Here is a 17,160-nt window from a genome sequence, read left to right as displayed (position 1 = left end):
GCAACAAATGCATCCTGAGGCGCATTCACACGGCCACGGCCTTGCAGGCTTCTATTGGCATAGCCTCCTCTGAGGTCTCTAACCAGCTACAAGCGAATCTGGCGAGGTTACAGCGAGACATTGATGACGGAGTTCCCAGTGATGACCTCCTGAAATCTTTTTAGTCTCTGTCTACGGAGTTCCTGGCTGAAGCAGCCACTTATCAGGTGAAGGTGGCTGCAAAGGGGATGGCCTTATCGGCAGCTGCCAGAAGACCTCTCTGGTTAAAACCGTGGAAGGTTGATAATGCTTTCAAGACTGGGAAACAGCTGGATGAAATTATGGAGGGGCTGGCAGACAGTAAGGGGAAATCCCTTCCGCAGTCTTATGGAAGCAGACCAGAAACATCATCCCGTGGCATAGGCTCCCAGCGCCAATCGTCATCCAGGCCACAATATAGAAGGTCAGGCTTTCAGTCCAAGGGATACCAAGGGCACCTACAAAAGTTTCTTCCCCCGCCAGGTATATCGCAACCCGCTCTTTTTCAAGGCAAAAGCAAGCGAGTCTGGAAGGAATGATTCAAGAATATCTGGACAAAGAGGCCCTGGAACCAGTCCCGATGGAAGAGAGAGGCGCAGGCGTGTATTCTCCAGTCTTCCTGGTGCCAAAAGCATCAGGGGCTGGAGGATGATAATCGACCTCAGGTTTCTGAACCGGTTTATCTGCAAGTTGCACTTCTGGATGGAAACGATAAAGTCTGTGATCACCTTTCTCCAGCCTGGCGACGTTCTCGCCACTTTGGACCTCAAAGATGCCTACCTTCACATCCCAATTTTTCCTCCTCACAAGAAATATCTGAGGATAGCTGTTTTAATGCACGGACGGCTGTGTCACTTCCAGTTCACACCTCTACCGTTCGGTATCACCTCGGCACCCTATATCTTCACGAAGGTCATAGCACCGATCGCTGCCTGTCTCAGGCTCCAAGAGCTGTTTATAGTCCCGTACTTGGACGATTGGCTGCTAAAGGCGTACTCAGAGGAGTTGCTAAGAAGTCACCTGCACGTCACCACCAGCCTCTTACAAAGCCTCGGCTGGATAATAAATTGGGGCAAGTCAGACGTGGAACCCTCTACAAAGAAAAATTTTCTGGGGTTCGTGCTGGATTCTGTCCAGACGACAGTATCTCTTCCTCACCAGAGGAAGGAGAAGATCAAAGTAGCTGTCAGACAGCTCTATCAGAGGCGCCAGGTGTCGATCCGAACGGCCATGAAAGTGCTGGGGCTTATGCCTCTGCAGAGGCAGTCCCATGGGCAATGTGGCATATGTGCCCTCTTCAGAGCGAGGTCCTCAAGAAGTGGAACCGCAGCCCTCAGAGTCTGGATTCACACATCCATCTATCCCTCAATACCCGTCACTCAGGTGGTGGGCCCATCTGAAAGACAGAAGGTCCACGACCCAGCCGGTCTGGATCCTGTTGACAACGGAAGCATCTCTTACCAGTTGGGGAGCCCATCTAGGCGAGATGTATGCAAGAGGGGTTTGGAATTGGTCAGTAAGGACCAGGTCTTCCAACTGGTGCGAAATCAGAGCCATCTACCTAGCACTTCTACATTTTGCCCCCTCCCTTCAGGGCAGGGCAGTGAAGATACGTTCAGACAATTCAACATATTTGTACAGCTGTCACCTGGCAGCCCCACAGTTCTTTTGTTAGACATTACCATTTAGACCTTCAGAGGTCAGAGGCTACTGCCTTCGGCCGAACCGTTTTATCATCCGTGTGCCAAGGAGGTCCTCCCTAGGGGTTATCTCGCTACATCCCCATCTGTTGTGCCGCGGTTTGGACGTGGGGGAATCGTGGATTATGTAGATAACCTGTTTCCCATAGTCCAAACAGCGGTACAAGACTCCCTCCCTATTAATTTTTTACTGTCAGGTTTACTTTATAACTAACACAAGGGGAGGAGGTTCCTCTTACCTTCTTATAGGGGGGGGGGGGGGTCAGTGTGAAGTTAATTAATTAAAAATCCACCTGTCCTAAACCACGCACAGGGGTAGGAATACCCCATATGTTGTGCCGCTGTTTGGACTATGGGAAACAAGTTATCTACATAACCCACGATTACCTCACCTAGAAATCCAAAAGCCAGTAGACTCACTCAGGACACAGCTCCAAAAATATGACCTCTCTGTCAGCTCTCCAGCCAAGCTCTACTCAGAGTCTACTGCTGGCGCTGGCTTCTTAAGCCTCCTTGACGAGGAGACTCTCTGTAGCTGAGTCGCTGCCAGAACATCCCCAAAGTGTGGACTTGCGGAGGGTGGAATGACAGGTCCCACTACCACCCTACCTGTCATTCCTAAAAATCCAACCCAATACTGAGCATTTACCAAAATGCTCAGCAGACGAAAGTTGTCTGCTGAGAACAAACATTCCTGGAGTTTTCTCATCTCACCTACCTGAGTAATCTGGGTGAGATGTACACCCCCTCCATTATCTGACCAGCCATCGGCTCACAACACTAATAAACCAACAATAGAAAGTAAAAAAAATCTTTATATTTAAAAAAAATATATAATGTAGACAAAAAGAGACAGACATGTTCGGTATCTCCATGTGCGTACAAGTCCCCACTATCCAAAAGTAGCGTTATTTATCCCGTACGGTGAACACCATAAAAAATTAATACCGCAATGTGTACACGAATGTATTTTGGTCACTTTTCTTTCCCCACAAGATAGGAATAAAAAGTCATCAGAAAGTCCTACATAACGAACATTAGGACCAATAGGAAGTACAACTTGTCCTGCAAATAATGAGCCCAACACAACACAGAAATAAAGTTATAGGTGTCAGAATACGGAGACCCCGGTGGTAAAATGTAATAAAACCAATATAAATCTGGTATCGCCGTAATCGTACTGCCCCCCGGACTAAGCCGCCATGTCATGTATAATGCAGAAGGAACGCCGAAACAACTAAATGCAAAAATTTTATAGAATTGTGTGATATTACACATGGACCCCCAAAAAAGGTAAATAACAGCAGATTATATGTACCCCATAATAGTGGCAAATAAAAGTACAAGGAATAAGCCCTGACATAACATTGTGGATAGAGAAAAAAACGTTATGAATTTTGGAAGACGGGAAAATATGAAAAAAGTCGCCGAGCAATAACGTACAAACTACCCGGCGTCCCTACGGAGTTCATCCAATGACCCCGATAAACATTTGTCATTATTACTCACAGATGAAGAAAATATTGGAAAATTAATTCTATTACTATAAAATATTCCTGAAAATCTCTTCCCCTAAATCAGTTTCTGTTCTTGTTATTCCGCCATCATTACCTTCATGTCCTGCAGTTGTCGCTGACACTCAAACCTCATGTGCGACTTACACAAATACAAACTCACATTGCTAGGGATGTTTAGGTATATATAGGAGTTTCCATTGAATGTCCCGAACAGATTTGCTACTAGGTAGTTTGGGCCTTAAAGGGGTATTCCCATCACGTTTCTTCACCAACCTTCAGGCTCTGTGCTCTCTTCACTTCCTGTATTTCTCGGTACATTGGTGGGTGGGGTTTCACTTGCTCTGCTATCTGCTATGTTTGCAGTTAGTAATGCGGGATTGGTTTTTACTACAGCATGAAGCTGATGTAGAGGCTGATGTAGCAGAGCTGGATTTGAGTCAGCTTGCATTACATACAGAGGTACCGGACTCCTTATCTCAGCCCTTATCAGACAAATTCAATTAAACCAGCTGATAATAGGAAGAGCTGAAGATAGACAGCACAGTAATCCTGGAGCTCTCACCTCCCCCCTCCTCTATCTGAGGAGCTTGTCAGACATAAGCAGCACTCAGCCCCTCCCTCCCCCCCTGAGAGCAGGCAGCTACATCACTTGGGAAATGAGCAGATAAGCCCAGTGGCCATAGAAACACAGTGTCAACAATGAAGTGAATAAATTAAGATAGAGGCCAAACAAAGCAGTTTTGATAAAGCAATGTATTTAGGAAATGTCTTAAATCCACATAAACTAGTAGTATAGATAGGATTCTTCAGATGAGACAACCCCTTTAAGGCTCAGACCCTGTTTTTCATATATGACATCTCTTACTTTTTGTGAGGATAGCTTCATAATGCTCATTATACTTTGTCATTGTTTGTTAAAAAAAAAAGGACAATATACAGAAAATTTCATAATTATTAATTTTGAAAGTTTTTATTTTTCTCGTAAATACACAGACAGTCCTATCACACAAAATTCTCCCGACTTACCATTTGCCATATGACTACTTTATATCGGCTGTTCCCTCAATGTCCTATTACTTTCCTAGGATGTTAGAAGGCCTATAAGTTTAGTAGCAAATTGTCAGATTTTCAAGAAAATTTCAAGATTGTTTTCTAGGGACCTATTTAGTTGTGGAGTGACTGTGAGGGGCCTTTATAATAGAAAAGACTAGAGATGAGCGAACAGTGTTCTATCGAACACATGTTCGATCGGATATCAGGGTGTTCGCCATGTTCGAATCGAATCGAACACCACGTGGTAAAGTGCGCCAAAATTCGATTCCCCTCCCACCTTCCCTGGCGCCTTTTTTGCACCAATAACAGCGCAGGGGAGGTGGGACAGGAACTACGACACTGGGGGCATTGAAAAAAATTGGAAAAAGTCATTGGCTGCCGAAATCAGGTGACCTCCATTTTAGACGAATAGTGGATTTCAAATCCGGGTCATATGAGAATGTGAACTTTGTGACTATGAGACAGGGATAGCTGTACAGGCAGGGATAGCTAGGGATAACCTTTATTTAGGGGGGAATGTTATTAAAAATAACTTTTTGGGGCTCTATCGGGTGTGTAATTGTGATTTTTGTGAGATAAACTTTTTCCCATAGGGATGCATTGGCCAGCGCTGATTGGCCGAATTCCGTACTCTGGCCAATCAGTGCTGGCCAATGCATTCTATTAGCTTGATGAAGCAGAGTGTGCACAAGGGTTCAAGCGCACCCTCGGCTCTGATGTAGCAGAGCCGAGGCTGCACAAGGGTTCAAGCGCACCCTCGGCTCTGATGTAGGAGAGCCGAGGGTGCACTTGAACCCTTGTGCACCCTCAGCTCTGCTACATCAGAGCCGAGGGTGCGCTTGAACCCTTGTGCACACTCTGCTTCATCAAGCTAATAGAATGCATTGGCCAGCGCTGATTGGCCAATGTATTCTATTAGCCTGATGAAGTAGAGCTGAATGTGTGTGCTAAGCACACACATTCAGCTCTACTTCATCGGGCTAATAGAATGCATTGGCCAGCGCTGATTGGCCGAATTCCGTACTCTGGCCAATCAGCACTGGCTAATGCATTGTATTGGCTTGATGAAGCAGTGCTGAATGTGTGTGCTTAGCACACACATTCAGCTCTACTTCATCGGGCTAATAGAATGCATTGGCCAGCGCTGATTGGCCAGAGTACGGAACTCGACCAATCAGCGCTGGTTCTGCTGGAGGAGGCGGAGTCTAAGATCGCTCCACACCAGTCTCCATTCAGGTCCGACCTTAGACTCCGCCTCCTCCGGCAGAGCCAGCGCTGATTGGCCGAAGGCTGGCCAATGCATTCCTATGCGAATGCAGAGACTTAGCAGTGCTGAGTCAGTTTTGCTCAACTACACATCTGATGCACACTCGGCACTGCTACATCAGATGTAGCAATCTGATGTAGCAGAGCCGAGGGTGCACTAGAACCCCTGTGCAAACTCAGTTCACGCTAATAGAATGCATTGGCCAGCGCTGATTGGCCAATGCATTCTATTAGCCCGATGAAGTAGAGCTGAATGTGTGTGCTAAGCACACACATTCAGCACTGCTTCATCACGCCAATACAATGCATTAGCCAGTGCTGATTGGCCAGAGTACGGAATTCGGCCAATCAGCGCTGGCTCTGCTGGAGGAGGCGGAGTCTAAGATCGCTCCACACCAGTCTCCATTCAGGTCCGACCTTAGACTCCGCCTCCTCCAGCAGAGCCAGCGCTGATTGGCCGAATTCCGTACTCTGGCCAATCAGCACTGGCTAATGCATTGTATTGGCTTGATGAAGCAGTGCTGAATGTGTGTGCTTAGCACACACATTCAGCTCTACTTCATCGGGCTAATAGAATGCATTGGCCAATCAGCGCTGGCCAATGCATTCTATTAGCGTGAACTGAGTTTGCACAGGGGTTCTAGTGCACCCTCGGCTCTGCTACATCAGATTGCTACATCTGATGTAGCAGTGCCGAGTGTGCATCAGATGTGTAGTTGAGCAAAACTGACTCAGCACTGCTAAGTCTGCATTCGCATAGGAATGCATTGGCCAGCCTTCGGCCAATCAGCGCTGGCTCTGCCGGAGGAGGCGGAGTCTAAGGTCGGACCTGAATGGAGACTGGTGTGGAGCTATCTTAGACTCCGCCTCCTCCAGCAGAGCCAGCGCTGATTGGTCGAGTTCCGTACTCTGGCCAATCAGCACTGGCCAATGCATTTCTATGGGGAAAAGTTAGCTTGCGAAAATCGCAAACTGACAGGGATTTCCATGAAATAAAGTGACTTTTATGCCCCCAGACATGCTTCCCCTGCTGTCCCAGTGTCATTCCAGGGTGTTGGTATCATTTCCTGGGGTGTCATAGTGGACTTGGTGACCCTCCAGACACGAATTTGGGTTTCCCCCTTAACGAGTTTATGTTCCCCATAGACTATAATTGGGTTCGAAACCCATTCGAACACTCGAACAGTGAGCGGCTGTTCGAATCGAATTTCGAACCTCGAACATTTTAGTGTTCGCTCATCTCTAGAAAAGACCCATAATTGACCCAATTTTTTTAAACTATAATCGTCAAACTATTCAAAACAGTATATAGGAGCTTTATTAACCCTTTAGGTGTTCCACAGGAATTAATGCAAAATGAAGGTGAAATTTCGTCACTTTTTAATGCACACTTTCCATTTCAAATCAGATTTTTCTGTGACAAACAAGGGGTTAATAGCAAAACCTACCATAATATTTATTACTCCGATTCTGCAGTTTGTAGAAATATCCCATATGTGGCCCTACTGTGCAACGTGACTGAATATGTGTCCTCAGAGATCAAAGAGAACCTTTAGGGATTTCGTCAGCAACTTCATTAGGATAGTTTTTAGACACCATGTTACATTTACAGAGCCCTAGAGGTACCACAGCAGCGGGAAACACCCACAAGTGACCCCATTTTGGAAACTAGACCCCTTAAGGAATTCATCTAGGGGTGATATGACCATTTTGAACCGTCAGTCTTTTCACTGAACTTCTCTGAATTTGCCCGTCAATGATAATTTCTACAGTTATATGCACAGTTTCAGAATTTTTTCCCCTTTTACCAAGGAATGACAGCCCATTTTGTTACCCCATTTCTCCTGAGTACAGCAATGCCCCATTTGTGGTCAAAAACCGCTGTTTGGGCACAGAGGAGGGCTCAGCATAGAAGGAGCGTTATTTGTCTTTTGGAGCTCCGATTTTACTGGAATGGTTTATAGGTGCTGTGTCGCATTTGCAGAGGCCTAGAGGGACTACAACAGTGGAAAACCCCCAAAGTGACCTCATTTTGGAGACTAGATGGTGAAGAGTGAATATTTAGCTGTGCGGAGTACATTGGGAACACCAAATTCCCTACTATTTCCCAGTAGCTCCCATTATTGGGGGGGGGGGGGGGTCACTTCTGGTGTCTTTTCCCTCATAAGCTGTAAATTTGGGGTGTCCCCCGATATCCACTCACACCTCTTATACATTCCCTTCCTGCCGAAGCTAATTGTGTTCTAGTTGGCAATTTTTGTCTCCACATTGTACAAGCTATATATATATATTTTTTAAAAAATTTTCTGGTGATGTCGCCATAGGAGTGCTTGTATTTTTGCGGGATGAGATGCATTTTCTAATGACACCTGGGTGCCTATAACTTAGTGACTATTTTTTATTAAACTCTTTCTTGGTGGCTAAAAAAAAAAAAACTATTTTGGCATTGCATTTTACTTTTTAAATATTTTTCCACACGGCGTACAGCATAAGTAACATGTGACCTTTATTCTGCGGGTCGGTGCGATTACAGCGATACCTCATTTATATTATTCAATACTAATTCTGCAGAACAAAAACCCATTTGAGATGTGTAACATTTTTATTTTTCGGTTGACCAAGTTGGTTGAGGGCTTATTTTTTGTGGGACAACCTGTGCTTTTTATTGGTACTATTTTGGGGTACATGTGACTTTTTGATCACTATTTATAGCATATTTATGGCATATAAGGTTGTAAGCCCTCGCGGGCAGGGCCCTCTACCCCACTGTGCCAGTCAGTCATTGTTAGTATTATATCTACCTGTATATTCTGTGTATTGTATGTAACCCCCAAATGTAAAGCACCATGGAATTAATGGTGCTATATAAATAAATAATAATAATATAAGGTGAGATGGCAAAAAAATTATTATTTCTGGTGTCTTTTCTTACTGACATTTACCGTATAGGTGAAATCCTTTCCCTTTTATTGTGCAGGTTGTTACAGACGCGGCGATACCAAATATGTATTGTGTATATTAATTTAACTCATTTTGATATTGGAAAAGGGAATTTTGGGGCTTTATTCATTCTTTTGCGGATTTATTCAGGAATACTTCAGAAAACCATTGTCAGCCAATACAGTTCGTCTCTACATCTACAAGTGCAAGTTAAAGCTCTACCATGCAAAGCGAAAGTCAAATATCAACACCACCCAGAAACACCACCGCCTTCTTGGGGCCCAAGCTCATCTGAGATGGACTGATGCAAAGTGGAAAAGTCTGCTGTCCATATTTCATATTGTTTTTGGAAATCATAGACGTCGTGTCCTCGGGGCCAAAGAAGAAAAGGACTGTCCAGATTGTTATCAGCACAAAGTTCAAAAACCAACATCTCTTATGGAATGGGGGGTGTTAGTGCCCATGATATAGGTACCTTGCACATCCTTGAATGCACCATTAATGCCGAATGGTACATACAGGTTTTGAAGCAACTTATGCTGCCATCCAAGCGACGTATTTTTCAGGGACATCCTTTCTTATTTCAGCAAGACAATGCCAAGCCCCATTCTACAGGTGTTACAACAGCGTGGCTTCGTAGTAAAAGAGTCCGGGTACTAGACTGACCTGCCTGCGGTTCAGACCTCTCTCCCATTGATAATGTGTGGCACATTATGAAACACAAAATACGACAATGGAGACCCCGGACTGTTGAGAAACTGAAGTGGTACATTAAGCAAGAATGGGAAAGAATTCCATCTACAAAGCTCCAACAATTTGTGTCCTCAGTTCCCAAACACTTATTGTTGTTAAAAGGAAAGTTGATGTAACACAGTGGTAGACATGCCCCGGGCCCCGTCTTCTTTTTTTTTTTTTTTTTTTTTAATGTAGATTGTGAGCCCCACATAGCGCTCACAATGTACATTTTTTTGCCTATCAGTATGTCTTTGGAATATGGGATGGAAATCCATGCAAACACGGGGAGAACATACAAACTCCTTGCAGATGGTTTTATGCCCTTGGTGGGATTTGAACACCAGGACTCCAGCGCTGCAAGGCTGCAGTGCTAACCACTGAGCCACCGCGTGGCCCCGCGGGCCCCGTCTTCTGTTGCCCGTCCCAGCTTTTTTTGGAACATGTTGCAGGCATCAAATTCAAAATGAGTTAATTAGTTTCCAAAAAGTAATAAAGTTTATTAGTTTGGACATTAAATATCTTGTCTTCGTAGTGTATTCTATGAATATAGGACAAAAAAGATTTGCAAATCATCATATTCTGTTTTTATTTATGTTTTACACAACGTCCATACTTCATTGGAACAGGGGTTGTATTATAATGTGTGAGGGCAACAAACGGACACATTATACTGTGTAGGTGACACAAGGAGGACATAATAGTGAGTGAGGGCTACCTCTGATGACATCAGGACTATGTGATCAGACTTCTTGTGTGGGTGGAGATGTTCTGCATTGTACAGGATGGTGCGGTGTTATAGAGAAAGAAGAAGTTACTGAGAAGGAGAGGAGAATATTCGTGAGTAAGAGCGGACTTGGGGGTGTATTATATGAGAAATAAGAGGGGGACATTGGGGTGCATGATATGAGCTCAAAGAAGGAGGCCTGAGAGGGGGGGGGGGAAGGGGGAGGTGTCCATGACCAGCCGCAATAATAATGTATAAAATCTCCCATAAAATAGTGAAAAAAATAAAGAAGCTTTAAAAAATATAATAAAAGAATAAAATAAATAAAAGTTCTAGATCCCTCCTTTCCCTAGAATACATATAAAAGTAGAAAATGACTGTGAAACTCATACACATTAGGTATCCCTGTGTCTGAGAGTGCCCGGTCTACTGAATAAAGGGGATCTGCAGTGCTCCTCTTCCATCAGGAAGGGGTTAATAGGAGCACTGCAGATACCCTATATTCAGCCAGGCTGAATTCCAAGTGGGGGAAAAAAAAACAGTCCTCAAGCTCGGGGAAGTGGCAGACAGACAACCAAATCACCCCCTCCCCTTCCCCAGCATCTACTGCACCCAAAAACCATTTTAATTTTTGAAATTTTCCAGTAGCTGCTGCATTTCCCCCCCAAGGCTTATACTTGAGTCAATAAGTTTTCCCAGTTTTTTGTGGTTAAATTAGGGGGGGGAGTCGGCTTATACTCCAGTATATACGGTAGATATAATATACATTATTCCGTTAAATCAGTATATACAATTTCCTAATAAAAAAAAACACCACAGGAAAATCAGTCCCAAGAAGCGACATCCAAATGTAACTGAGGTGCCATTATAGGTATCTCAGATAAAGATAACCTCAGTCCGTTATGTAATAGCAAACAAATTAGAGATCAGCCTTAATTAGAACTTTAAATAGAATTAAACTAAAAAAAATATTTTAACCTAAAAACAGAGAATGTAAGTTCCTTGTTAATACATAGATGGGTCAATAACATCGGGTTAAAAATCCACTTATAATCCTCTTCTCAGATGTTTAAGAAGATCATATCTCTGAGCAAAACATTTCCCACATTCTGAGCATCAAAATGGTTTCTCCCCTGTGTGAGTTCTCTGATGTTCAACCAGACTTGATTTATGAGCAAAACATTTCCCACATTCTGGGCATGAATATGGCTTCTCTCCTGTGTGAGTTCTTTGATGTTCAACAAGACTTGATTTATGAGCAAAACATTTCCCACATTCTGGGCATGAATATGGCTTCTCTCCTGTGTGAGTTCTTTGATGTTCAACAAGACTTGATTTATGAGCAAAACATTTCCCACATTCTGGGCATGAATATGGCTTCTCTCCTGTGTGAATTCTCTGATGTCTAACAAGATCTGATTTATTAGTAAAACATTTCCCACATTCTGGGCAAGAATATGGCTTCTTTCCTGAGTGAATTTTCTGATGAGTAACAAGATTTGATTTCTGAGCAAAACATTTCCCACATTCGGAGCAAGAATATGGCTTCTCCCCTGTGTGAGTTCTTTGATGTTCAAGAAGAACTGATTTCTGAGCAAAACATTTCCCACATTGAGGACATGAACAAAACTTCTCTCCTGTGTGAAGTCTCTGATGCCTAACAAGATTTGATTTCTGACGAAAAGATTTCCCACATACTGGGCATGAATATGGCTTCTCCCCTGTGTGAGTTCTTTGATGTTCAACAAGAAGAGATTTCTGAGCAAAACATTTCCCACATTCTGAGCAAGAATATGGCTTCGCCCCTGTGTGAGTTTTTTGATGTTTAACAAGATTTGATTTCTGAGCAAAGCATTTCTCACATTCTGAACAAGAATATGGCTTCTCCCCTGTGTGAGTTTTTTGATGTTTAACAAGATTTGATTTATGAGCAAAACATTTCCAACATTCGGGGCAAGAATATGGCTTCTCCTTTGTGTGAGTTCTTTGATGTGTAACAAGATGTGATTTAGATATAAAACATTTCCCACATTCTGGGCATGAATATGGCTTCTCTCCTGTGTGAGTTCTCTGATGTTCAACACCCCTTCTGAAGTTTTCATTTTCCTTAACAGACTGTGATGAATTAGAAGAGAGATCTTTCTCTTGAATGGCTGAGGGTATATCTGGGGTAATGGCATGTTCTTCATATGGATCTTGTGTGATACCATAATCCTCTGCTTTATAATCTGTAGATATCAGATGTCTCTCTGAGCTCCTGGTACAGTCATCTGACAAGAAGATAATGGATGGTACTATTATTGAATAACATAACCTTATAAGTATATTCCCCACTGAGCTGCCGCTGTCTGAGATGCTTCAGACCGTGTGAAGAAGTGAAGTCAGTGGCACAGGCAGCAAATGACGGCAGCGCGGCCTACTTCATTAGTATTCACTGTGCTGAGACGAAGGTCAGTGATAGTGACTAGTAATGAAGCGGGGCAGGAGACGTCAGCACTGCTCTAGGTCACTGTAGAGGTGAACACAATCCCTGGCTGCTTAAATATGGCCACTTATGTGGAATAATACTGTAGGATGCCATAAATCTTACTGTATTACACCCCATACACACAATAGAATCCAAACCACATCTGCTGGATTTCCCAGCCTGAACTCACCGCGGATCTGCTGTCCTATACAGTATGTAGTAGGGTCTGTGGAGTCACAAGGAAGCAGGGACTCCTAGCGTCATAGATCACTAAGATACGGGGAGTCCTGGTGTGTGGACAGAGTTCAGGCTGGGAAATGTGACGGATGTACAGACCAGATTTTCAAGTGCAGATTCCATAGTGTGATTGGGGTCTAAGGTGAGGTTTACACAAGGTCATTCCATGTCAAGTGGACCAGTGCTCCCCACTCGACCATCTCCGATTTTGCTGAAAATTTATAAGGATGTACATGTATGTTTGAAACGAGGGTCTGTAAATTTTTAGGGCCAGATATCAAATACCTGGGGCACTGTTGACCTTTCACTGGAGGTTCCACCAAGACCGCGGCTTCAGCTAAGAGGATTTTGTCACATAGCCATTAGAGTTCTATACTGGCTATGATGCTGAGATGTGACATACTAGCTCAACTTTTGCTGCTAAACACAATAAAATTATTACCGGCTATCACAAAACAATATATCGGCCGCAATTTTGTGTCAAAGTAGCTTGAAAATCACGCCGCGTGACATTTATGCCAAACTTTGCCCAAATATAACTCCAAAAACCAATAGTAACTGGTGCTTTGCCCTGTACACCAAACATCTACATGACTTTGCATTGCTGCAATATCATGGTCAAAGCAGATGTATTTGTGGAGATATTCACACCCACATATGATGAAAAACATATAAAATTCAAATTTTACCTATTTTGAAGTCAAATTTCTCAAAAAGGGTACCCCTAAAATCTATGAATTCTGATATCATTGGAAAGAGCACATTTTTCTCTACAAGGATCATCGGGTTTTTCTTTGGAGTCTCTCAATTTAAGAAAAGAAAAATGCCACTGAACATGGGTTTTTTAATCATACGCAATGAATGGTAACTGCATTATTCAAACCCTTGCGTTGGTCCATGGTGGTTATACCACTAGCAATTCCCTAAGAATTGGTAATATAATCCTATTAAGAGTTGTAATAATGCTGTCTTTCGAGAATTGGCAGCCCCATCGCCTAGGAGCCATGGCCGATAGCCGTGCAAGGCCAGCCACGGGCGGTCTCTTTATCGCAGGTTCCGAAGCCTGAGGGTGAGTGTCTTTGCCTAGGATCCCAAGCCTAATATTGGGTATATTTTGTTGGTTCCCAAGCCATAATGTTCAGTCTAAGTGGTCTAGATATGTTGCTGAATTTGCAACATAATCGGTTCAGAGAAGCTGTATTGTCGTCCCATTGCTGGAAGTATTGCAATGATTGACTGCTCGGGAATCCAGCAGGTATCATTTCTCACCGGCCAGTGATAGAAGCTAGCTGGTCCATGAGGATGCATAAAATTTATTAATGCATCATGGTGGTCGACTGAAATTTCAGAAATATTTCCAATCCACCAGTTGCTATCGTAAATGCAGGCAATGTATTGCACTGGCTGGAGGTTTGTAATTGGCACAAAAGGCATTTCTGATGTGACAGATCTATGGCCATGGGGCTGCCAATTCTCGAAAGACAGCGTTATTACAACTCTTAATAGGATTATAATAGCAATTTTTAGGGAATTGCTAGTGGTATAACCACCATGGACCAACGCAAGGGTTTGAATAGTGCAGTTACCATTCATTGCGTACAATTAAAAAAACCATGTTCAGTGGCATTTTTCTTTTCTTAAATTGAGAGACTCCAAAAAAAAACCCCGATGATCCTTATAGAGAAAAATGTGCTCTTTCCAATGATATCAGAATTCATAGATTTTAGGGGTACCCTTTTTGAGAAATTTGACCTCAAAATAGGTAAAATTTGAATTTTATATGTTCTTCATCATATGTGGGTGTGAATATCTCCACAAATACATCTGCTCTGACCATGATATTGCAGCAATGCAAAGTCATGTAGATGTCTGGTGTACAGGGCAAAGCACCAGTTACTATTGGTTTTTGTTCTTGAGTTATATTTTGGCAAAGTTTGGCATAAATGTCATGCAGCGTGATTTTCAAGCTACTTTGACACAAAATTGCGGCCGATATATTGTTTTGTGATAGCCGGTAATAATTTTATCGCGTTTAGCAGCAAAAGTTGAGCTAGTATGTCACATCTCAGCATCATAGCCAGTATAGAACTCTAATGGCTATGTGACAAAATCCTCTTAGCTGAAGCCGCGGTCTTGATGGAACCTCCAGTGAAAGGTCAACAGTGCCCCAGGTATTTGATATCTGGCCCTAAAAATTTACAGAACCTAGTTTCAAAAATACATGTACATCCTTATAAATTTTCAGCAAAATCGGAGAAGGTCGAGTGGGGACGATTTTAAAAACTGGAATGACCCCACAGTGACATTTGTAGAAGCTGCTTCAGGAATTCAGAAGAAGAATTTTGCCGCTTTACCAAATCAGCCCCTGAATCTCCATCAGATTCCTTACTGGTCAGGCCGGATTTTCCACCTCCCATTTATTTCCATAGAGCTCTGAGGTGGAATCTGCCTGAAGATCGAGCAGGAGGATTATTTTTCCGCTACCTGAAATAATCTGCTATATAATTCTGGTAAATTCTTTCCCTTCACGAGGACTGACAGCCGGTGAGGAAGAAATTTGCCTCGTTCACATCGATGTCCAGTCCATATTCCTGCTGTACGTTCTATTCTATACTACATTTATTACCCCCTATAGCGGTATCACATTTATATTCCGGTATTATTAGTATTTTACCTGAATCGGGGAACAACAAATAGTCTAAACAATGTCAGAATAGAATCAGTGACCCTTCTGTGCTTTATATAGTGGTGACTCCTCACCTGGGCGGGTCCCTGTAGGAATGTCCTCCTCACACTCCTCATCACCACTCACATAGGACTCTTCCTTTATTCTCATAGATATAGCATTCATGTCGCTCACATCTTTATCCTGATGGAAAATCTGGGAAACAAATAATGTAAAAGTCACCGGACAAATGGGGAAGTCACAGAGAATGTTCTAGATCATTAATCCGCATGAAGATGAAAGATGTCCTGACAGTAGCTGCAGGTCTGTGAGAAGCCGGATAAACATATTAGATGGCGGCTCAATGACACCGCCCATGTATATAACCATATAATACTGCTGGATACAACAAGACTAGAGATGAGCGAACAGTGTTCTATCGAACTCATGTTCGATCGGATATTAGGCTGTTCGGCATGTTCGAATCGAATCGAACACCGCGTGGTAAAGTGCGCCATTACTCGATTCCCCTCCCACCTTCCCTGGCGCCTTTTTTGCTCCAATAACAGCGCAGGGTAGGTGGGACAGGAACTACGACACCGGTGACGTTGAAAAAAGTAGGCAAAACCCATTGGCTGCCGAAAACATGTGACCTCTAATTTAAAAGAACAGCGCCGCCCAGCTTCGCGTCATTCTGAGCTTGCAATTCACCGGGGACGGAGGTTTCCGTCCAGCTAGCTAGGGCTTAGATTCTGGGTAGGCAGGGACAGGCTAGGATAGGAAGGAGAAGACAACCAACAGCTCTTGTAAGAGCTAAATTCCAGGGAGAAGCTTGTCAGTGTAACGTGGCACTGACGGGCTCAATCGCCGCAACCCAGCTTTCCCAGGATCCTGAATGGAATACACTGTCAGTGTATTCCCGTATACCCGATATATACCCCGATACCCGTTCCAACGGTGTGCCCCCCCACCTTCACCCCAGAAATACCCTGCAAGTCCCCTAGCAATAGAATTGGGGCTATATACACCCACAATTTTTACTACTGGTATACAGTGCCATTGTCTGACTGGTAATTCAAAGAATATATTGGGGTTACGTGCACCCACAATTTTTACTACTGGTATACAGTGCCATTGTCTGACTGGGAATTCAAAGAGTATATTGGGAATACAAATACCCTCATTTCTTGCTACTGCCATATAGTGCCAGTTTCTGACTGGGAATTCAAAGAATATATTGGGGTTACGTGCACCCACAATTTTTACTACTGGTATACAGTGCCATTGTCTGACTGGGAATTCAAAGAATATATTGGGGTTATAAATACCCTCATTTCTTGCTACTGCCATATAGTGCCAGTTTCTGACTGGTAATTCAAAGAATATATTGGGGTTACGTGCACCCACAATTTTTACTACTGGTATACAGTGCCATTGTCTGACTGGGAATTCAAAGAGTATATTGGGAATACAAATACCCTCATTTCTTGCTACTGCCATATAGTGCCAGTTTCTGACTGGGAATTCAAAGAATATATTGGGGTTACGTGCACCCACAATTTTTACTACTGGTATACAGTGCCATTGTCTGACTGGGAATTCAAAGAATATATTGGGGTTATAAATACCCTCATTTCTTGCTACTGCCATATAGTGCCAGTTTCTGACTGGTAATTCAAAGAATATATTGGGGTTACGTGCACCCACAATTTTTACTACTGGTATACAGTGCCATTGTCTGACTGGGAATTCAAAGAGTATATTGGGAATACAAATACCCTCATTTCTTGCTACTGCCATATAGTGCCAGTGTCTGACTGGGAATTCAAAGAATATAT

General features: G+C 43.3%; 1 pseudogene; it reads right to left on the bottom strand.

Moving 5' to 3' along the window:
• LOC142191135 (uncharacterized) overlaps positions 1–17,160 on the bottom strand; it is a 91,888-nt pseudogene that overhangs the window by 39,760 nt on the left and 34,968 nt on the right.

Source organism: Leptodactylus fuscus, chromosome 1, assembly GCF_031893055.1.
Source record: "Leptodactylus fuscus isolate aLepFus1 chromosome 1, aLepFus1.hap2, whole genome shotgun sequence".
NCBI classification, from domain to species: Eukaryota; Metazoa; Chordata; class Amphibia; order Anura; family Leptodactylidae; genus Leptodactylus; species Leptodactylus fuscus.
Note: the sequence above shows the minus strand (reverse complement) of the source record. Positions and strands in the feature narration are given on the sequence as shown.